The sequence below is a fragment of the Camelus ferus genome, chromosome 2 (assembly GCF_009834535.1).
Source record: "Camelus ferus isolate YT-003-E chromosome 2, BCGSAC_Cfer_1.0, whole genome shotgun sequence".
Taxonomy (NCBI): domain Eukaryota; kingdom Metazoa; phylum Chordata; class Mammalia; order Artiodactyla; family Camelidae; genus Camelus; species Camelus ferus.
In genome coordinates, this window is record NC_045697.1 from 60,585,321 (window position 1) to 60,609,840 (window position 24,520).

The 24,520-nt window shown below is 34.4% G+C and overlaps 1 long non-coding RNA gene across 1 annotated transcript; it reads left to right on the forward strand.

Moving 5' to 3' along the window:
• Positions 1 to 512: 512 nt before the first annotated feature.
• Positions 513 to 24,170, forward strand: LOC116657452. The gene is made up of 3 exons (XR_004312523.1): positions 513 to 602; positions 21,620 to 21,638; positions 24,160 to 24,170. It is a non-coding gene; the product is annotated as an uncharacterized LOC116657452 (long non-coding RNA).
• Positions 24,171 to 24,520: the final 350 nt, after the last annotated feature.

Consider the following 24,520-nt stretch of genomic DNA (forward strand, 5'->3'; position numbering starts at 1 on the left):
TGTCTAATTGCTGTGGGTAGGACTTCCAATACTACGTTAAATAAAAGTGGTGATAACAGGCATCCCTGTCTTGCTCCTGACCTTAGAGGCAAAGCATTCAGCCATTTGTCATATGATGTTAATAGTGGGTTTGTCATTTATGGTCCTTATTATGTTGAGGCACATTCTCTCCATACACACTCATAAAATATGAGATATTTTATCATAAATCGATTTTGAATTCTGTCAAATACTTTTTCTGCATCTATTGAGATGATTATATGATACTTATCTTTTAATTTGTTAATGTGATATACCATGTGTTGAAACATCCTTGCATCTCTGGAATAAATTCCACTTCATTGTGGTATATGATCCATTTAATTTATTAGTGGATTCAATATGCTAAGATTTTGTTCAGGATTTTGACATCTATGTTCCCAAAAGATATTGGCTTGTAACTTTCTTTTTTGTGTGGTATCCTTGTCTGGTTTTGGTAATAGGGTAACGCTGGCTTTGTAAAATGTGTTTGGAAAGTTTCTCTCCTCTTCAACTTTTTGGAAGAGTTTGAGAAGTATAGGCTTTAAATATTCTTTGAATGTTTTGTGGAAATTACTACTGAAGTTGTTTAGTCCTGCACTTTTGTTTTGGGGGAGCTTTTTGAGTACTGTTTCCATCTCCTTATTAGTGACTGGTCTATTCAGATTTTCTCTGTCTTCATCATTTAGTCTTAGAAGATTGTATGTTTCAAGAAATTTATCTATTTACTCCAGGTTGTTCAATTTGTTGTTCACAGTGTCTTTTATGATCCTTTGTCTTTCTGTGGTGCCAGCTATAACTTCTCTTCTTTCATTTCTGATTTTATTTATTTGGGCCCTCTCTTTTTTCTTGGTTGCTGTAGCTACTGGCTTGTCAATTTTGTTTATACTTTCAAAGAAACAGCTCTTGGTTTCATTAATCTTTTCTATTGTTCTTTTTTTATTCTCTATTTCATTTATTTCTGCTCTGATCTTTATTATTTCCTTCCTTGTACTTATTTGGGGGTTCATTTCTTCTTTTTTTTTTAATTTCCTTTAGATGCGAAGTTAGATTGTTTATTTGGGATTTTTCTTTTTTCTTGAGTTAGGCCTGCATTGCTGTAAACTTCTCTAAACTTCCCTCTCAGAACCACTTTTGCTGCATTCCATTGATTTTGGTATGTTGTAATTCTGTTCTCATACATCTCTAGGTATTTTCTGATTTATCCTTTAATTTCTTTGATGCATGAACTTCTTGTTTAAAACTTTAGCCTTGACATATATGCTAGAATCTTGGTTTCTTTTATATTTTTGACTGATTAAAGAAAGTTTTATGTTGGACACCTGATCAGCTTAGTGCATAATCCAGATCTAGTATGTAGTAGAGAAAATGAACACCTCTTTTCTCAAAAACACATGTTCAATATCCACACCATGAAATGACAGCTAACATTTTTGAGCACCTAATACTTCACCATTGTCAATTTAGTATAAGATCAGTATACGTTCCTAAACATCGGTTGGTTCACTAACATTCTCCCCACGCAGAGGTTTACAACTTCATTCCAGCTGTACTCACTATCCACACCCGTTCCAGCCTTCCTTAGGGCAACAATTCCAACAATATATGTATTTCCTGATTTCGTTATTGTCTTTAAGTTTTAAATTAACACATTTTTACTCAATGTAGCATGAATATGACACATCCCTTGGAAGATTATTTGAATCATGAAGCATTTCACCAGCACTGTATTCATACTTTTGAATACCAGAGATTCTATGAATATTCTTTTTTTTTAAGGCTTCAATTCATGTTGAATTAGATTTGATGGACATTTCACATTCATTTCAGAAATGATACAGTTTTCCTTTTTACTCTACATATCTTTAGAAAATCACACTGGAATCCTGAAGAGATAGCAAGACACTTCCAACATTTCCTTTTCACCGCATCTAAGTTACTCAGAGTTTTATCTGCAACTCTGGGGGCCCAACTGCCCCAGTTCTGCTGAAACGATATCATGGCCTGTCATGGTTCAAAGACACTACTTCTGATAAGTCACTGGTTCCTGTTCTTTCTCAGAAACTCCATACCACTGGGACTATACTGAATGGCATTTTATTGATTTAGTAGAATGTCATTCTAAGGTAACAAAACTGAAAGAATAAAATAGTTGGGCATCAGCCACAGTTCAGAAAATGAGGTTTTAATGTTAAAACTTGCATATAATCACATTAAGACAATTCTAGGCAAGGTAGAGTGGCATGACATAGCCTCCCAATCTTATTGATTCTATGCTATCTTTCAAGTGTCATTTTTCTAACTACAAAAATATTAATCTAGTCAAATGTAAAAAAATAAACAGTATTATTTTTAAATAAACATTATTTAAAAAAATAACAATTAGAAGTAATTTTCTCCTATTTTTCTACTTCTCTTCCCTTGAAGGGACCAAGTACTCAGTATGGAAGAGAAGACTGCAATAAAGTCAAGGAATTAGTGACGCTGAAAAAGTGGATTGCTAAGGAGTTGATGTTGGGGCTGGGGCAGAGCAGGCAGCAAAGCCAGGGAGACTGCAGTGTGGCCAGCAGTTGAGGAAGTAACTGGCAGTCAGGAGTTTGAGTGTGTTTCTAGAAGGACAGAGCAACTAAATAAATATAATGAGATATTAAGAGCCAGGCTTCTCACTATCAGAGAAGGGATTTACAGTTTTGAAAAGGGAGAAGGTGTTACATTGGACTTGGTGTAATTGCTCTGAATAGACTTCCACAATTTATGTATAGATATAAATATATGTAGGAATATATATTAGACATTTACTTCTAGCTTTGTCTAGAGGGCAATTCTATGGGTTCTATGATACCCATGTAGCAATGGGGACACCAAGTGTGTCGATCTTGGTATGTAAATACCATCCTCTACTGGAAGGAAGGAAGTGTCCTTTAAGAAATGGCTGAATGGTTGACTTCAAGCAGGGAAAGTGCCAGGTGAAACAGGAACACATTTTTGTGACAGAAATTAAAATTCTTAAAGAAGTACAGAAACATGTCAAAAGCAGACAGAAGTAAGTTCAAAGAGGATCCTACTTACTACATTTAGGGAAATTTGTTCATCAAAAATGTCAGTAATAATAGCTTATATTACATTAGATAAGATTATAGTTCATGACTCCATACAGATATAAGTAAATAAACATATGGATAATTTTATGGAGCTAAAGGAAAATCTCACTCTTACGTTAGAAGCAAAATACATATAGGAAGAATTAGAGAAATAGAAAATAAACCATTATAGTGGACGTTGATTCAGGCAGGGAGACGTTAAAGTAGATTCACAGTAATTTCTCCCAAGACACCAAAAGTTACATGAAGAAAAACCATGACTTTTCAGTAGAGAACATTTGCAGATAATTCTGCAACCAAGCCAACAGATCAAAGCTAAACCTTCAGTGAGGTATGAGAATAGGTCCTGTTCTCATGATGTGGTGAAATGAAAGCACAGCATCATCCTGTGGCATTCCTTCTTGAAAAGTCACAAATTGATTCTACACGTATATATAAGGAAACATTCAGCAGAACTAGATTGAGGGAAATCCTTCAGATGGAAAGTCTTACATTCCTGAAAGGAGTCTACATTGTGAAAGGCAGTTTAAGACTGGGGAAATGATCCAGACTGAAAACAAAATGAAGAGACATGAAAATACATGATTCTAGATTAGATCTTTGAGAACAAAAGGGAAAAAAAGAGACTGTTGACCTGCTAGCAAAATCTGGGGATTGCATGGTAATATTGCATTCATGTTGATTTCCAGATTTGCGTGGTTGTGCTGTTTTGTATGAGAATGTCTTGTCTTGTAACATAGGCGCTGTTGTATTAAAGACTGATGGGGCATCTTGTCTGGAACTATTTTCAGTGATTCAAAATGGAAGAATGATAACAGGTGTTCATTGCTGGGAGATAATTCTCCACAGTCTTTGCCTTTTTACATATCTTGAGAAAGATTGTATCCCATGTAAGATCTAGGCTTTTCTAAGTATGCAATCACTCAGTGTTAATAAAGAACCACTGTGTGTACGCCATGCATCAGGGTCTGCCTTTTCATCATCCCCACCACTGTTCCTCTAGTAGTGGGCAAGAGGAAACAACAGGACTATGAAGCTAATGTTCCCTGCTGTGTCTTGAGTGATAACATCTTAGCAAGTAATAATAAAGTCTCTGACCAAAAGTCTCTTGACGTCTACCAGCATCTATAGTACTATGTCGAGGTAACTTGCTAGAATACAAGCAGGATAAGACTTCAGACCCCTCACAATTCTTGACATTTATGTGCAATGAGTAGAATAGCACTGATTGAGCAAACCTGGCAAACACCATCAGCTGGGGAAGCTGGGCAAAGGCTGTGTAATTTCCATGGCAATCTTTTTTTTTTTTTAATGGAGGTCCTGGGGATTGAACCCAGGACCTCGTGCATGCTAAGCATGCACTCTACCACTGAGCTACTTCCCTCCCCACATTCCAACATTTCTGTAAGTGCAACTTTTCTGCAATCTTCATGCCATTTTACAATTATTCCAAAATGCAATTATATTAAAAATGTACATTAATTTTAAAATAAAATAAAATTTATGTATTTTTTAACAACACAAAAGTCCTTGAAATTTTAGTTAAGTCTTAAATCATTATTTAATCTACATATTAAGGGCTTTATCTACCCACCAAAACAGAGCCAGACCGATCATAAAGCACTTGAACACTTATTCTCACTTGGCCTATAATATATACATCACGCTAATTTTCAGCCTGCCATTTATATTTTCAAAACTAATTATCTTACTACCATTTAAAGTATAATGAATATCTAGAGACTTGCAAATATCAATGACCATCTGGGAATTTATTTGCATTTTAATTTTTTCATAAACATGTAACACTATTAAAAAAAACTATATGCCAGCAAAACACTGATGCAGGTAGAGAATAAGCTGTTTTCTATGACGCTAATGTTTCAATTTTTTCTCTTTGTAATCATTCTGAAGCGTACAAAATATTTTTAGCTATTTTCATAATGTCATAACTGTTTTTTAATCAAGGAAATATTGCCCTCAGAAAATATATCCTAAACATTAAACATGAAATATTAATATTTTAATTTAGCATTTATTGGGAGTGAAATAGCCAAGGTGACAGAAAAGTAATTATAAATGAGGGGTCTGAGGGCAGTGTTTGGAGTTTGTGCTTGTGTACATTATTTAACTTCTTTCATCCTCAATTTTCTCACCTGTAAAATTAGAGTAATAACAAGGGCACAGAGAAGAGAAAATGTAAAGTATCTGGTACATAGTAATAATTTACTGTATCATCTTTTGCTTCTGCATGTATTTCTGCCTGCATGTATTTCTCTTTTTTATGCACAAAATTCTAGGAATTTATGGAAAACATATATTCTAATAGGACTAATATTCCATCTTCTAATAACATCTGATTTCCTTAGAAGAGACTTCTTATTTGGCACAAAAAGAAATATTTTTCTTTCCCCAAGTCTCTTGTCCAAAATTTTCCATTAGAGTGACCTCTCTGACATGGATGACTGGAGCTCTCCGAAAGCACACAGCAAGAAGAGAAGAATGAACTTTTAAAGGTAACAGACCATAGTAAGACTGTTTTTAATTCAAGTCTGTATTCTCTTTATTAGAAAAAAAATCATCCACTTTTGGGGGGTTTACTTTGAAATTGATCAATCGTTTGTGTCCATGGTATGCTTTTACACTTTTTTCCTTATTTTTTTCAGAGCACTCTTATTTTTAAAACTTGTCTTAATTTTTGATTACTCCAGTGTGGACTACCTTTCATTCCCAAAGCATTAATATTACCCTTCTCAGTTTTTCTCCTCAGAGTCAAAGGAGAAAATAGTGCTTGCTTCATTCCTCCAATGGCTGCCTATGTGTATTTTGATTTTGTGCCTCTAGAGAGGCATGAGGGATTAAATGATGTTATCCATTTCAAATTAAATCAACCTACATTTGTTCATTTTAGCTCTCTCTAAGAAAAAAAAAACACATTGAAATTTCAAAGTGTTAAAATCAGTTGCATGTCAATATATGTATATGTTGGAGTAGAAGTCAGAGTAAACAGAAAAGAGCTTCAGAGAGTTTATGACAGAGGTAAGTACACTCCATTTTCTTTTGCTTTCAAAACAAAAGAAATGAATTATGCCAAGCACGACTTCAGAAGTCCCTTGTATTTGCACTTTCTTCTCAATTTTCCATACTACTGCCACTGTTCAGATCTTAACTACCTCCTCCTGACTGGCTCACCCAGGAGCCTCTGTGCTCTCTCCACCCACATTCCTCCACAGTGCCCGCAGACCTACTGTTTTACAATCCATCTTTAATCATGCTGTCTCCTTGTGTGTCGTGTGTTCGTTAGTTGGTTGACTGGTTGTGTTTTAAAGACATTCAATATGTCCCTGTTCTATAAAGAATAACCAATATGTGACTGAGTGAGCTTTTTAGCTTCAATTTCCTCAGCTGTACCACAATAGTAATGAGAGTAGGTTTAGTGCTCAGAGTTCCTGAGATATAGTAAGTTTCAACAAATGTTAGGTATTTTTACTATCTGCATTTAAAATAAAAACATACTGTATCTGGAGTTTAAATCTGGATAAAAACCATGATAATGAGCTTTAACTCAGATTGTAAATTTCACTGGGCTTCTGTATATCTTTCTGTCCACATATTTGTGGTTTGCTCAGGTTTTCTCTAAACTACTACGATCAGAATCACCTACAATCCTGGAACATGTCCAGGCATATTTTCAGAAGCCTCCTTGGGCACTTCAGAGAAGAGGTATTACTCAGAGGAACGCTGAATATACAGTAGGCAAAGACTTGACTCAGCCAGGATGTTACTTTCCCTCAAACATAACTGAAGCTTTCACGGGTGGATGCCTTGTTTACAGATAATAAGAAATCCCCACTCCTAGCAGAAACTTTAGTCTGAACAATGGACTGAGGATTTACAACCTGCTACACCTGCATAAGGAAACATGTTCACTAATTTTAGGTTCTTAAGAAGAAGCACACAAGTGCTAAAAATTAAACATACTTTAAAAATCCCAATGAAATTTAATTGATTGATAGCTATTAATGGCCTTAATTAAGATATGCCCCTTTCCTTATATAAAACAATAAGTTTTCAGAATCAAAATAAATAGCCTTTGTTCATTACGCAGTTCACCATTTTTCTTGCTTCAAACATTATTCAATATTCAATCATTAGCTATGAAATACCCATGACAAAATTCAACTGCTCTATAAGAGATTTTTTTTCTTTAAAAGCAAGTCCTATGGAATCCTAAGTAAAGAAAAACATTTAAATAGGCTTTCTTTTAGATATGCAAATAAAATAATTTAACTTCAGGAAAAACAAACACCTCCCAAACAGCTCAAAATTACTTCTAACACTGTAAAATCCAACTTCAAGAATCTTCAAAGTCTTAAAAGACACTGTACTCATCAAAACAGTTAAAACTGTCATGTGAATTTCAAAAAACAAAACTCTAACACACTAAATATGAGATAATTTGGACTATTTAAATAAGTCAGCAAGCAATCTATCAATTAGTCTGACTTTAAAAGTATTATTCTCAGAGTAAAAATATTTTCCTCCTGCAGGTGGCTTCTGCTAAAACTACTCTCTTTTGCAAGACTGATTTTTAAATTAAATGGTTTTTACTTATACTCATTTCTAACTTGCCAAATAAGACTTTTTCAGAATAGTTCTGAACATGAAAGGAGAAAGAATACAAGAACAGTGGGAAAAATATAGGAAGGGTCAGGGAAAGAGAAACTGAAGAACGGATAAAGGAAAACAGGAAGAAATGAAGTGGGGGAGGGTGGGAAAGAAGGACAAAAGAAGGAACAAGTGTGGGTGAGAATTGTGAGGACAAGGCTCCCCAGGTTCACTGCTTTTAATCTTTCCCAAAATATTAACACATTTCTCAATAAGACTCCACATGATTAGAATTCTGAATATAAGAAACCTATATTTCAAAGTCAAAACTTCAAATTTGATAAGGTATCAGGAAGTCATACTCACCAACTCAGAAACACTGCCATCTGCTGACCAAATAAAACTGAGATGAGTTTGCTATTGTTTCTTTAGATGAATCACCAGTAACATTGTAAACTTTGTAATGTGTACTATGAAACTTGTACTTAGTAACAAGTCACTGGTATAAAGACATTCATTTACAAATATAACCAAATCTGAGAAATACGAAGTATGAAAAAGTGCAAAGGAAATATTTTGTTTTATAACAAAAGTGCAATTATGGTTTTAATTACTCAAAACATGAAAAGTGAATGGTCTGATATTCTATCCACAATTATTTAAAAATTAACAAATATTTGAGTATTAACTGAAGCCACAGCATCCTCCTAGTTTGCAGCGCTAATGTAAGAGATTTCTTCTAAAAGTTCATTATTCACCAAAAGTCACTCTCAACACTTGTCAGGTTGATGAAAGCACAAAGGAAAATGTCCAGATATTAAGGAGGCTTCCATTTCTTTCTTCTGTCAGCCTTCTTCCCACATTAGTCAGAGGACGTGAGTAGGAAAGTAGAGATTTTAATGTACTTAATAGGAAAAGACACAGGGTTTTCAGATAGATCATATTGGGTAAATATATGGATTGTTTCTATAGCTTATAAGAGTGATCACAGAATTATCAGCAATATTTATTTTCATGAGTGTCAGTGATTTAGGGAGTCTCCTAATTCACCTGCCCTAATGTGCAAGGTCTGATCTGAGAGAATGCAGGACTAACATCATATTTATTCTGTGCAGAAATTTCTCACATTATACATTCCCAGCTTTATCTCTTGTCATGCTAGTCTTGCCCTTTATACTCCAGTTATGGGAATTTGCTTGCAGCTCAAAGGAAACTTCATGATATTTCACCTCTGTGCCTTTGCTCAAGCTGCTGTCTGTGTCTATGATGCAATTATCTTTGTGAGGATGTTCTTTCTGACCTTACTAACACCAGGAAGGTCAAATTCCCTTCCCCTCTGTTCCCAGCCTGCTGTGTATTTATTTATTATTGCACTTACCATGAAAAAGTGCTTTCTGTTTGTCAGTCTGTCATCCTTGCTTCATAGTCAACTCCATCAAACCAGAGATCCTGACCTAATTCTCTCCAGATAATCCATGCCTGGCATGGCATCTTATGAAGAGAATTTTTTAAAATCTCCCAATATTTTAGAGATTCTTACATGTTCCTGTTCTTCATCATTTCTGAAATGACAGAGAAGCTTCCACAGAAATTATTGACAGCATGTTGGGTTTGGTAGCTTGTACTAGTAGTTATATATAGTTTAGTATATTATCTTATGATCACCTCCTGGTCCTCTTCCAAGTGTACTGGAACCACCTTTGGGATCTGGGCTATTTCAGACCACATATTGCCCACCAAACCGAATACTGTATGGGGAGGGCAGGTAAGTTCTTATTAAATATTTTATTGCTGTATAATCTCAACTAGATTAATAAAAAAACAAAGTCACAATATGATATAAAAATGCTGTATAATTCAGGGATTTAAAAAGTGCAAGTGTAACAAAGAGGGTGAAATACATCTGTTTAGGGGACTTCTTGTTTGAAAGTGAATCTTAAAGTATAACTAGGGATATACTGGATTTACACAGGGATTCTCTATGGATCAGAAAGAAGCAGGGAAATGTGTAATTGGTCTGGCAACTAGCAAGTAGGTCTAGAATACTCTTCGCTGTTGTGGTGGCTGTTTTTAAAGCTCTATATGGAACATGCATGGGAAACAATAAAGAAGAATGAGAAATATGTTAATGATCCTGAATTACAAAATTAAAGAAGATGAAAGTGGCCCTTTATCAGAATAACTTAAGACTATAGTTATTTCCTGAATGATGTCTGTTCATCAGGTTTCTAAATTGAGCAAAATCTCTAAAAGTTCTTTGAGAAAGGAACATAACGGGCTAACCAATTTATTTCGTTAATACTCATTTTCAAAGCATTGTTGAAGGTCAGTACCGAGCACTTCATGTAGGCAAGGCAAGAGGCAATTAATGCATTCAATCTCAGGGAGAAGTGTAGCAAGCTGTTTTCTGGTGCAATGTGTCTTCCTTGCCAGGTCAAAGTTCTTACTACTTCTACATTATGGGACCAGATATCAATGACACTGTCATTAAATGCTATTAAAATTCATAGTTAGCCAAGAAGTCCTGAAGTCCTTTACATTCCTCACTTTTGGCAAATCTTTAGTGCTTAGATTAACTTTGGTATGAAAAAAAGCAAGCCGATTCTTAGGGGACTAGATACACAGTTGCACATTTTTTTATTCTCCTTTTTTTTATTGTAGTTAAAAAAAAATTTAACATAAGATCTACCCTCAACAATTTTAAGTACACAACAGAGTATTGTCAACCATAAGCATACTGTTAGCAGATCTCCAGAACTTATTCTTCTTTCATAACTGAAAGCTTGTACTCACTGAACAGAAACTCCCCCTGTCCCTATTTTCCCCTTCTTCCAGCCCCTGGTAATCATAATTCTATTCCCCATACCTATGAATTTGACTATTTTAGATGCCTCAGAGAAGTTGAATTATGCAGTATTTGTCCTTTTATAACTGGCTTATTTCACTTAGCATAATGCATTCCAAGTTTGTATATGTGATCTCACATGGCAGGATTTCCTTCTCTTTTTAAGACTGAAAAATAGTAATTTTATTGTTTTATATACAACATTTTCTTTAACCATCATTCACTGATGGCCATTTATGTTGCTTCCACATATTGGCTTAAGAAATAATGCTGCAGAGACCATGGAAATACGGATATCTGAGATCCTGATTTCACATATTTTGGCTATACCATGAAGTAGGATTTCTGGATAATAGGTAGTTCTATTTTTAATTTTATGAGAAGGAAAAAGCATTTGACAAAATTCTCACCCTCCTATGATAAAAACTCTCAACAAACTAGGAATTTACCTCAACATAATAAAGGCCATACATGACAAGTCAACAGTTAATATCATACTAAATGGTGAGCTTGACCAACCAGACCAAGGGTGCCCACTCTCACCGCTTCTACTCAACATAGTTGTGGAACATAGTACTATTCAACATAGTACTGAAAGTCCCAACCAGAGTAATTAGGCAAGTGAAAGAAATAAAAGGCAACCATATCAGAAAAGAAAAAAAATATTATCTCTGTTGGCAGATGACATTATCTCATATGTAAAAAACTCTAAAGACTTCACACACATAAAAACTCTGTTTTAATAAACAAATTCAGTGGAGTTGCAGGATACCAAATCAACATTCAAATTCAGCTGGGTTTCCGTACATTAATAATTAACTATCTGAATAGGAAATTAATAAAACAGTCCCATTTACAATAGCATCAAAAAAGAATAAAAATCTTAAAAATCTTAACCAAGCAGGAGAAAACCTTGTAAACTGAAATCGGCAAAATATTGATGAAAGAAATTAAAGACATAAAAAATAGAAAGAAATCCAATGTTAATAGATTAGAAAAAGTGATATTTTAAAATGTCTATACTACCCAAAGAAACCTATGAATTCAATGAAATTCCTATAAAATCTCAATAGCAATGTTTATAGACAAGAAAAAACTAATCTTAAAATTCATATGGGAATACAATAGACTTCAAACATCTGAAGGTATCTTGAGAAAGAAGAACAAAGCTGGAGGCACCACATGTCTTGATTTCAAACTGTATTACAAAGCTATAGTACAAAATGAAAACAGTACTGGCATAAAACAGACACATAAGTCAATGAACAGATTAGAGAGCCCAGAAATAAATCCATGTATATATGACCAACTGATTTTTGACAAGAATGCCAAGAATACAAAATGGGGAAAGGATAGTCTCTTCAATAAATGTTGTTGGGAAAATTGGATATACATATGCAAAAGAATGAAACTGTACTCTAATGCCATGCCAAAAATAAATAAATAAAAAACTCAAAATGGACTAAAACTTATACAAAAGACCTGAAACTATAAAACTCTTAAAAGAAAACATAGAGGACAAAAAGTGGGACCTTAGTCTTGGCAATACTTTCTTGAATAGTGACACCGAAGTCACAAGCAACAAAAAGCAAAAACAGGTGGGACTACATCAAATTAAAAACCTTCTACACAACAAAGAAAATAATCAAGAGTGAAAATGTAATCTATGGACTCAGAAAAAATATTTGCAAACCATGTATCTGTTAAGGGGTTAATATTTAATATATAAAAGGAACTCCCACAACTCAGACAAAAAACAACTAATAACTTGATTAAAAAATGGGCAAAGGACTTGACAGACATTTCTCCAAAGAAGATATATAAATGGTCAACAGGTATATGAAAGATGCTCGACATCATTAATTGTCTGGGAAATGCAATTCAAAACTACGATGAGATAGCACTTCACACCTGTTAGGATGACTATTATAAAAAAAAAAAGAGAGAGAGGTAATATGGTTCGGCAAGGATATAGAGAAATACTTCTATCCTGCTGGAACCCTTATGTACACTTACTGTTGGTGGGAATATAAAATGGTGCAGTCATCATGGAAAATAGCAAGTTTCAATACTGATGGGAGTGACAGAATATTCATATCAACGGCTCCCAAGAGGAGAGCAGACACTAGGTGGAGGGGCAAAGAACGGGGATACCTGGAGAGGATAATTGTATTGGCCGAGGGCGTGGAAGGTATGGACATAGGAAAAATATCATTCAGGCACTAGCTTCACTCTTTCATGCTCTATATCCATGCATGCCATTTAATCTCCATGTGCACTGTTTCTCCCATCAGAAAAATAGGAGGGTATCTATATGTTTCTTATGTTTAATCCTCATCAAATCATAATTAGATCAAGGTCAGTAACTTCACTTTACCAATAAAGAAGTTGAGGCTTAAGGGGCAAATTATTATTCTCACCATGGTAAAGTATTAAGTAGTAAAATTGTGCCTCAAACTAGACTTAACTGACCATAATTGATGCTCTTACTTCTGTTCCTAAATTCTACGTAAATACCTATTAGCTATGCAACCTCAAGCAAATTACTTGATCTCTCGGTGCAAATTGTGGAACCACTTTGAAGCAGATTATTTGATTGGTCTCTTCTGTAAAGGGAAGCTCGTAATACTATCTACTTTCCAGAAGTTAATATATGTAAAAGCAGAGCCTGGCACGTCGGAAGCACTATACAACCTTATAACTACTACTGTGACATTACTACAAGCATTTTAAGAAACAAAAGCGCTGAAAAGGAAAAGGCTACCAAGAGGGAAGGGTACAAGCTCATGGCTGAGCCTGTTTCAGTCAGTGTGATGTATGTTAGAAGTCCATTTTTTTTTTCATTTTTGTGATTTGATTTCCCTTCAGTATTGCTTCGTTTCATTCCCTAAATGCTTGCAGATCTTCAGCACATAGGAGTAGGAGAGGAAAGCCAAACAATGGGCATGAGCAAACAACAATAACAACAATAACAATAATAAATTTTTGTAAATCCTATTACAAGGGTCATATTGCTGCAGAAAACAATCAAATGGATCCAGCTGCCTTAGGTAATCCCTGGCAACTAAAAAAAAAAAGTACGTATTTATACAGTTTCTTAGTCTATCATGAGACTCGGTATCCTCAATGTAGCTAGTCAGATAGACAGAATGCAGGGAGTAAGCAAGAGCCCCAGACAGCAAGCTTCCCTCCGAGATGCGGAGGGTCAGGAAATGGGGAGAGAGAAGGGAAGGGAGAGTGCCTGTGGATGCCACACAGGCGGTATTACAGCAGGGCTGTGACATTTTCAAAATTCCCTTTATTTACTTCCCTAGATGCTTCTCTGTGTATTAAAAAATTGAAATTACAAAAAAATAGTCTCTGAAAACAAAAGTGTCACCCCTGATTAGAAATGGCATAAGCAGCAGCAGAAAAGCTTTACGCTCAGCTTGAAGTCTTAGGGAAAAAGAAAATCTTTCAGGAGCAAAAACAAAACATAGCAGAGGAAAGGCAGATTAGTGTGACTTCAGAAATGAGTTCCAAGACTACTGAAGCACAGTGTATTAGCTTTATGACGAGAGCCATTAGCTCTCCATGGACAGGCAATATTTCTAAAGAGCTACACTGCACAGAGAAGAAAATGCAAAGGATGTGAGAACAAAGCTCCACTTTCTCACAGTTATTAACCTCATTTATACCACTGAGTCACTATCATTATGCTCATTGCCCTGACACGGTTCAGTGCATTGATATTTCACTCAGCAGGCTGCCAATTGTGACGACAGAGAAAGGGAACCCCAGAGGCTTGGCTGTGATTGCCTTTGTTATGACCAGCTGCACCTCAGATGAAAGTAAAAGTCTAAGTAACCGTGCTGGGAAAGAATTCCCTAAAAACATTTTCAGAGTCCTTTATCCTGAGGCCAGTTCACCAACTATCTGTTTATAAACCTCTGCCTGTTTCAAGTTCATTTTTTAAAAGTAGCTGTACACTTTCTTCCTACAACACGAGCAAACAGAAGTTGTATGCTGATAAAGTCAATGTGGGTCTTTCCTTCGGTCTCCTTAGTGGGAAATAGCTTTTCATGAACTTGAGGAAATCGTCTATTGGGATGATAGATAGATTAGAAGGGACAGAGGAGGTAACATTATAGCTACTTGAAAATGAAAATAAAGAATAAATTCTCCTTATCTGAAAATTATTCTTTTTAGAATAAATATCACTGGTACAGATTTGATTAGCATCAAATGAATCCTAAGACTTTGTGCTTCTCACTATAATATGAAGGAGGCTCTACAAAAGTAATCAAGATGTGTCTAATGAAGTAAAATTAATCATTATAATTTACAGAGTATCAATAATGACCTTTGATGAAATATTATCTCTATTTCTTATTGAATAAAATGTAAGACCATATTTAAGTATAAAAAGAGTAGTACCTATTTCCTACCAAATTTAACTTAATGAAAACTGTGGAATTTTTCATTCATTAAAAATGCTTGACCAATCATATATAACACAATTTGTAAGATGTCATTAGACAACTAGCCTTGACATCTGGAATGAACCATATTTAAAGTTCAAGTATTCCTAAAAGAAGCAAATTTTGCACTTTAGTCTGAATTAACCCAAATATTTACATTCATGAAAAATATCTGAAACCAGACTACTGAGTAGAAGGCAAATACTGCATCTATACACAATGTTATAATTTGAAAAGTAGTAAGACAAATTTACACATACCTAATCTCAAACCTGTAGTATATGAACAAATGAGAATGTAGATGCTTTGGTACATATTATGTGTAATATTAAAACATTGTTATAAATGCCAGTATTTCATTTTAAAAGAGTTCACAATTAATAGGAAAAACAATGGATTTAATGTTTAATATATTTGGAATAAAAATATAAACTCATTACTTGCATTATGCCAAACTTGAAATTGACTTTGATATATACTTATTATTAAATTTTAATATAAATTACTAGCCATTAATGACTCTGCTATTTCTCTTGGCTTCAAGCCACTCTGCCCTTTGGACCCATCTGGACCCATTTGGCTGATGTGCTTTTTCTACCAAACTTAGCTCCCCTGTATGGAGATTTTAGGACAATCTTTTCAGGGTTGTTTCTCTGCTCTTACCAGAAGGTCAAGTCAAAGTCTCCCCTTCCAAAATAACAACAACAACAACAACAAACTTCCTCTTCAGTGAAAGAAGGAGGTTAAATGGGGCAGGAACATTGGTAAAGCTTAGTAGTAACATGCAAATGAGAGGTCAGTAATGAGAGTGTCACTGAAAACTGAAATACTCAAAAGTCCTTAACCAAGTAATCAATAATCATAATTTAGAATTAGCTCTATGAGTTGGAAAAACGTATAGCGTAAATAAGAAAATTGAACTTAGGAAAACTGCACCTTAAGTTCCCTGAGCTAGTAAGTGAAGAAGCTCAGATTTCTTCTCTCTAACAGAGTGGAGAAGAATTTGATAATTGGTGTATCTAGTCAGAGATGCAATGATGGCACCTTGATTTAAGTGTTTTTCTTTGAGGTGTAATTCTCCCAATTTCTTAACTCACCTCTGTCTTATTTGAAAGTTTTTAACCTTCCATCCACATTTCTGCAACTTATTTTTTTTTTTTTGTATTGACAGCAAAACTCTTCTGCCAGTGGAGAGATAGTGAAGGAATTCTTCCCTGCAAACAGGTTATATTTAATCAGAATGGCCGCTGCGAAAACAGCTTATCAATAAAAAAAAGTGCTTTTAGAGTAGAGAGGTTCCTGGGATTTTATAGACAATCAAGGATCAAGACTGCTAGTCTTTTGTGTCAAGGGTGAGTGAGTTCAATTAGCTGAAAGTCAAAGAAAATGCCCTGTGACAATTCAATTCACAATTAAGACTGAGGTCCAACAGAGCAAGTTTATAAATTTCTCCATTTGAATTGTGGTTATACAATAGTTATAAAGTCATGGGACGTGAAAGACAGCTAAGTGACAGGGATGAATTTGGCAGACGGATATAAATGAGCTGTGATGTAATGTCTTCAATAATTTCGATTATATTACTTTAATTAAGAAAATACCCTTGTGGTGTAAAAAGGAAAAGAAATCAAATATCAATAAAGAAAATTTTTTAATATTAAATTTCCATGAAATTCTTTTAGCTGAATGAATAAAAATATCCAAATGCTGTTATATGTTTTTTTTCCTTCCTTTTTTATTTAAGTATAGTCACTTTACAATGCTGTGTCAATTTCTGGTGTACAGCATAATAGTTCAGTCATACATATCCATACATGTATTCGTTTTCATATTCTTTTTCATTATAGGTTACTACAAGATATTAAATATAGCTCCCTATGCTGTACAGTATAGACTTGTTGTTTATCTATTTTAGCTATAGTAGATAGTATCTGCAAACCTCAAATTCTCAATTTATCCCTTCCCATCCCCTTCTCCCTCTAGTAATCATAAGTTTGTTTTCTATGTCTGTGAGTCAGTTTCTGTTTTGTAAATAAGTTCATTTGTCTTTTTTCAGATTCCACATATAAGTGATATATGGTATTTTTCTTTCTCTTTTTGGCTTATTTCACTTTGAATGACAATCTCCAGGTCCATCATGTTGCTGCAGATGGCATTATATATTATTCTTTATGGCTGAATAGTATTCCATTATGTAAATATACCACAACTTCTTTATCCAGTCATCTGTTGATGGACACTTAGGTTGTTTCCATGTCTTGGCTAGTGTAAACAGCACTTCTATGAACACTGGGGTGCAGGTATCTTTTCAAATTAAAGTTCTCTCTGGATATATGCCCAGGATTGGGATTGCTAGATCATATGATAAGTCTATTTTTAGCCTTTTGAGGAATCTCCAATCTGTTTTCTGTAATGGCTGCACCAAACTACATTCCCACCAACAATGTGGGAGGGTTCCCTTTTCTCCACACCCTCTCCAGCATTTATTATTTGTGGACTTTTGAATGATGGCCATTCTGACTGGTGTGAGATGATACCTCATTGTAGTTTTGATTTGCATTTTTCTGGTAACTTGTGATATTGAGCATTTTTTTTCATGTGCTCATTGGCCATTTGTATGTCTTCATTGGAGAATTGCTTGTTTAGGTCTTCTGCCTAAAATTCCTTTCTGGATTTTTTTTTTTTAAGTTGTATGAGCTGTTTGTATATTCTGAAAATTAAGTCCTTATCAGACTCATCTTTTGCAAATCTATTAGATTTTTTTTCCTTAATTGTGCAGAGTCACAAACCCTGGTGTTTAAGAGCATTCTTAAATAATTCCAGATATATTCTACATAATTTATGCAACATTCTCCCTATAGGTTTAAGATTTTGATGAGATATCTGAAGTATTATCTTTTTATTAAAAATATTAATTTGATGACTAACATTTAGAAAATTACTTGGGAAGAGGTATGTTTTTCTGTTCATCACCATGGGAAAATTACATCCCCAGAATAACAATAATGTGTGTTCTGGTCTTCTGCCTAATTTTTAATGGGTTGTTTGTTTTTTTGATATTGGTTTGTATGAGCTGTTTATATATCTAAGACATTAACCCCTTATCAGTCATATCATTTGCAAGTATTTTCTCCCACGCAGTAGTTTGTCTTTTGCAGATGGCCAACAGACACAGGAAAGGATGCTCAACATAACTAATCAACAGGGAAATACAAACCAAAACCACAATGAGGTATCACCTCACACCTGTCAGAATGGCTATCATCAAAAAGAACACAAATAACAAATGTTGGTGAGGATGTGGAGAAAAGGGAACCCTTGTACACCGTTGGCAAGAATGTGAATTGGTGCAGCTACTGTGGAAAACAGGATGGAAGTTTCTCAAAAAACTGAAAATAGAACTACCATATAACCCACTCCTGGGTCTATATCCAAAAGAAACAAAAACACTAATTCAAAAAGATACATGTACTCCAATAGTAGCATTATTTACAATTGCAAAGATAAAGAAGCAACTTAAGTGTCCATCAACAGATGACTTGATAAAGAAGATATGGTATATATCCATATATCTATATATAGAGATAGATATATACACACAGTGGAATACTACTCAGCCATGAGAAAGAATGAAATTTTGCCATTTGCAACAACATCATGGATTTGGAGGGTATTATGCTAAGTGAAATAAGTCAGACAGAGAAAGACAAACAATGTATGGTATCACTTATACGTGGACTCTAACAATTACATCAAACCAGTGAACATAACAAAAAAGAAACAGACTCACAGATATAGAGAACAAAGTAATCTGTACCAGTGGGGAGAGGGAATGGGGGAGGCACAACATACGGGTAGGGGATTAAGAGCTACAAACTATTATGTATAAAATAAGCTACAAGGATATATTGTACAATATAGGGAATATAGCCAACATTTCATAACTATAGATGGAGTATGACCTTTAAAAATTGTGAACCACTATACTGTACACCTGTAAGGACTGGTACAGTATTATACATCAACTATACTTCAATTAAAATGTATAAAATAATAATGCTACTGTTAATGATAATAATACGTTCCATTTATTGAATAGTTTCTTGGTATTTTCTTGTTAACTCTTGTTAACATATTTTGTTTACTCATTACAGAAATTACCTGATAAAATAATTTCCTATTTTACAAATAAAACAAATGTTCATAAACATTAAGCAAATTGTCCAAATTACACTATAAATTTGGAATTCAAACCTATGTACAGATAACTGAAAATTTAATTCCTCCAGCCAAAGAGCTATATGCAGTCTGTAAAAAAAAATCTGAATAGAATGGTCAAAACAAATAGCAACAACTGGACAGTTGTCAGAATGCATTAAGACAAGTACAGATGAAGGAACACAATGCTAATTCAAAAGAAAGATGAATGGATTTGCATATTAGTTCTCGTGCAAAGCAAAATTTCAAGTTCATTTCTTTAACTGCAAATATTTATCAAGCACCCTTTATGGCACTCAGGATGTACAAGGGAACAAAACACAAAAAAATCCCTACAACTGGATACACAGAACTGCTGTTTACTGAAGTGAAAAAATAGCTTCACACTGCGTGGGGAATAAAGGCTACATTTTCATCAGAGCCTCCAAAATCCCAAGGATATGACCCTGCTTGCCCATCTTTGCAGCTTCAAAATCTGACCCTACCTTCACTGCTCCCTTGTTTTCAGCTACAGTGACCTTTACCCATATCCTCAAAAGCACAATGTTCTTGTCTCTCTGAAGGGTCATACCAACAGTCTGTTCCCTCTACCTGGAATAGCATCCCTTTCCTTTCCTCTCCTATCCTCCCCTCTCCTCTCCTCCCCTCCCTTCTCTTCCCCTCTCCTCCGCTCCCTCCCCTCCCCTCTCCTCCGCTCCCCTCCCCTCATTCCTTTCTTCCTCTCTTCCTTCCTTTCTTCCTTCCTTCCTTTCTCTCCTCTTTCTTTCTTTCTTTTCTTTCTTTTTCTTCCTCTCTCTCCCCCCCCACCCCTTTCTTTCTTAAGCATCTTTAAGGACACAGTGTAGATATTTCTTATTCAGAGTGACTGCCCCTAAACTCATGAGTAAAGTGTCACCTACTCCCTGTTTTCTTCATATTTTAATCATTTCTATAATGTGTTTTTTCTCTGTATTATGTAACATATTTTGGTATTTTTTATTTAAGTATTTAAAGATCATGAAGTTAAAAAATGTGTACTTTATTCTCCACTGTGAATCTACCATATTCATTAGTGCTTGGTACCTGCAAGACAATTAAAAATTTTTCTGAATATTTGAATTAATAGATTTATGTAGTTTTAGAGTCTACTGGAGATTAGGTCATGATCCTCCTGGCTTATATATTTGCATTCTATAGATAATTTTTGTGAAGGAGTTACTTAACACAAATTAATTATTCCATGATGGAAAGAGTTACGAGAAGACATTATAGACTAGTTTATAAACACTACATATGTAATGTTTGCACAGTGCCACCAAGTTAATCTTTTTAAAAGATTCTTCCATGGTAGTAATTTGAGGAGATACTGAGATTTACACACAGTGAGCATTTTGTATATCACTGACTGGTGGTAGCCTTCTCAGTCAAATTAGGTTTATTGAACAAAAATAATTTATAGTAATATACTGAAATATTTTAAATTTTAAAAAAGTTCTTCCTAGCTTCTGCTAAGGTTGCAGAAATCTGGAAAGAGCATTGCTCTCACTCTAACAAGAAAATGCTCAAGAATTCTCAAAATCATAACTTTTTCTAGCCTCATCAAAAACCAAGGTAACATTGCAATTAAAATCCTGAAATCCAAAAGCATACAACCCACACCAAAGAGAGACTCAGACATACACACTGGCTTACTAGGAGCAGAGCACGAAAGAAGACAAGGGAACCATAGAAGCAATTTTTAAAATAATTATCTAAAAGTAGATTGGGGGCTGGCATGAAAGTGTAGAACTACTGAGAATTTCAGAGGGAAGTGAAGGCTTTTCTGTATGAACCCTACTGCATGCTCACAAGAAAGATTTATAGTAGAATATGAAACTGGTTAAAGCTTCTCTCAATGCTGCAGATCTGAGAAAAGGGGACAGTTACCGCAGCAGGGAATGCAGAAATCCTATTTGGATCCATTACCCCAACTTCCCTGTGGAACGGAATCCTTAAGCCACTGGAGGTAAGACAGAAAACCCCGTCACTCACACTGTACGGTGAACACCTACAGAAGCTAGGGAAAGAGAACAGAAAATAAAATGTCCTTGATACCACTAGACAGGTGTAGGAGCTCCCCTGAGCCCAGACCATGAGAGGTCTTACTTACATCACTAAGGGAGAGACAGAATCACAGAAAGTCACATACGTAAACCTTAAGAGACCCAACATCTGTTTAATTCTAGGTCTGAATCAGCACAATAAAGATAACCCTGGTCTAAAACAAAACTAATGGCAATATATCATATATTTATAGCTTATATAAAAGTAACAGTTAGAACAAGAGCACTAAGGAGTAGAGAAAGGATTTGAGAATATAAAATAGTAAGATTCTGACACTACACATGAAGCAATATAATAGCATTTGAAGTTATATTGTGGTTAAATAAAGACATATATTTTAATCATAGATTATCAACTAAACAACAACAACAACAACAAAAAAAAAGAGGTAGAAATAAGAGGCCAGTAGTGGAGAAAAAAAAAGACATAATGAAAATGTTAAATTCAAATGAAGGCAGCAAAAAGAAAAAGAAAAAAAGGAATAAATCAAAAAGAGAAAACAACTAACAAGATTGTAAATTTTATTCAAACATATCAACAATTTAATTAAATGCAAATGATATAAACAGACCAATTAAATGGGACTGCCAGATTGAATAGAAAAGCAAGACTCAATTATGTCCTATCTAAAGTAACTTCACTTTTAATACAAAGATATGTGTATATATATAAAAACATGGAAAGGTATATAGCATTCAAGTACTAACCCAAGTAAATCTGCAGTGGTCATATCAGATGAAGCAGACAAAGGATAAAGAGTATTTCCTGGAATAAAGAGAGACAGAGACATTACAAAATTTTCTGACCAAAATGATTTGAAACTGCAAATGAACTATGTAGAGATGTCTCATAAATATCTGGAAATAAAAACACAATACCCAATAACTCACAGTTCAAAGAGGAAGCCAGAAGAGAAATTACAAAATATTCTGAATTAAATGAAAACAAAAACAGACATATTGAAATGCGTGGAATGCTGCCAGACAGTGATTAGAAATTTACAGTATTAACACATATATTTAAAAAGACTAAAAGTCTCAAATCAATGAACTAAATTTCCACATTAAAAAGAAAAAGAAAAAAAAAACTAGAGAAAAGAGCAAATTAAAACGGAAGCAAATAGAAAAAAAATTCTTAAGAACAAAAATCAATGGCATTATAAACAGAAAACGACAGATGAATAAAGTAGATAAACTTCTAGGAAGACTTATCAAGGAAAGAGAAGACATATATTACTGATATAAGAAATAGAAAAGAGGACATTACAAGAGACCTGATAGACATTAAAATAATACTTCTATATTAAAAACTTTTATTGATAAGTTCAATAAAATAAATGGAAAAATCCTTTGAAAAACTCAAACCAAGTTTGCCCAGTAAGAAATACATAACCAGAACAGTCTCATGTTTATTAAATAAATTGAATTTATAATTAAAAATATTCCAAAAGAAAAATGCAATCCAAGATGGCTTCACTGGTGAATTCAATCACACATTTAACAGACTAATATCAATTCAACATACATTCTTCCAGGAAATATTAGTGAAGGAAATAATCTCTAACTGATTTTATAAGACCAGCATTACCTTGATTCTCAAACCAAAGACTTTTTATAATGAACAAAATTCTCAAGAAAATATAAGCAAATACAATTCAGCAATATAAAAAAGATAATACAGCATTGGAAAGTGGTGTATATGTAAGGAATAAAGACTGGATCAACAACAAAAAGAGCAATCAAAAGTATCAACAGATAGAGAAAAAAATCTTAGAATCATTTCACTAGTAAAACCATATATTTTGGCAATATTTATCCATTCATGACCCAAAGTCTAAGTGAACTAGGAATGAACAGGAGTTTCTTTGGGTTGATACAGAGCTGAAAAAACATCTACAGCCAACATGACATCTTAATGTTAAAGATTGAATGATTTCTCTCTAATTGCAGGAATAAGAGTATCTACTCTAGCCACTGTTAATCAGCATCATACTGGAAGTTCTAGGCAGCGCAATAAGGCAAGAAAATGAATAAATAAAAGGCATACAGTTTAGAAAGGAAGAAATAAAACTGTCTTTAATCATAGACAATGTGATTGTCCGTATAGAAAACTCCAAAGATTATTAAAATAAAAGCAAGCATTTTTATTCAACAGTTATTTGTGTACTAGCTTCTATGTTTGAGACCTTGTTCACCTGGAGCTTTAGCAGTTAATCCTCACACCCATGGAAATTATATCCTAAAGGAAAGGACAAAGAAAATTATCAAGAAATTGTAAGTATTTATTAGGAAAATAAGTTGAAGAATTCACATATGTAGCGAGCAGGAGGGCAGAGTCAATTCTGAATGTGGTAATGAAGTTCTCATCGACAGGGTGACATATGAAAATAGAGATGAAATATGGAAGGGAGTACACTGTGTGAATATTTGAAGGAGGAGTTTCCCATATAATGGAACCAGAACTTGTAACAGTACTGAGATGAGAATAAGCCTTATATACAGATCAGTGGGAGTCCCCAAATTCTATTTCCTTTTCTCAGTCAGATGACAGCCCTCAGCTCTCTACTCCATGATCAAGTAGGATTATGAAGGACTCCAAATAACTAATACTGCTCAGAAGAGACAGGAAGAGAAGAGTCACACTGAATACCAGAGGACAATGTAGAGGCTCCTGTCTGAAGAATGAGACTATCTTTAACCCCATTCCTTTGCACTGTCTCAAAAATGTGTGCAGCCAGGTCTACTTCTCCAAGGCAGGACTGAAGAACTCTTTGTTGAAGGAAATTAAGAGTCTCAGAGTAAAATCTTCAAAACATTGATGTTTAGAGTCCATAATAAAAAGCTATATTACCATCTAGCCCCAAAATCAATTTTCTCCACTTAGACATGCAGAGCTATCAATCCATCATTGGTATCTCACTCTTAATGATAAATGGACCATCAATAAATGCCAGTCATAAAAGGAAGTCTCCAGCATAAAACACAGTGATCAAAAATAGGGGAGGGTCTTTGGCCCAGATGAAATAAAGGTAATAGATAAAGAAAAACTCTACAATTTGTATCTAAGGAAAAGTGAGACAAAATATTGCATTTATAAAGTAATAATAGGAATATATGAAAAATGAGCAATCACTAAAGAATAATGAGATCTTGGAAATTAGAACTTTAATAGTATAAAAACTATTCAAC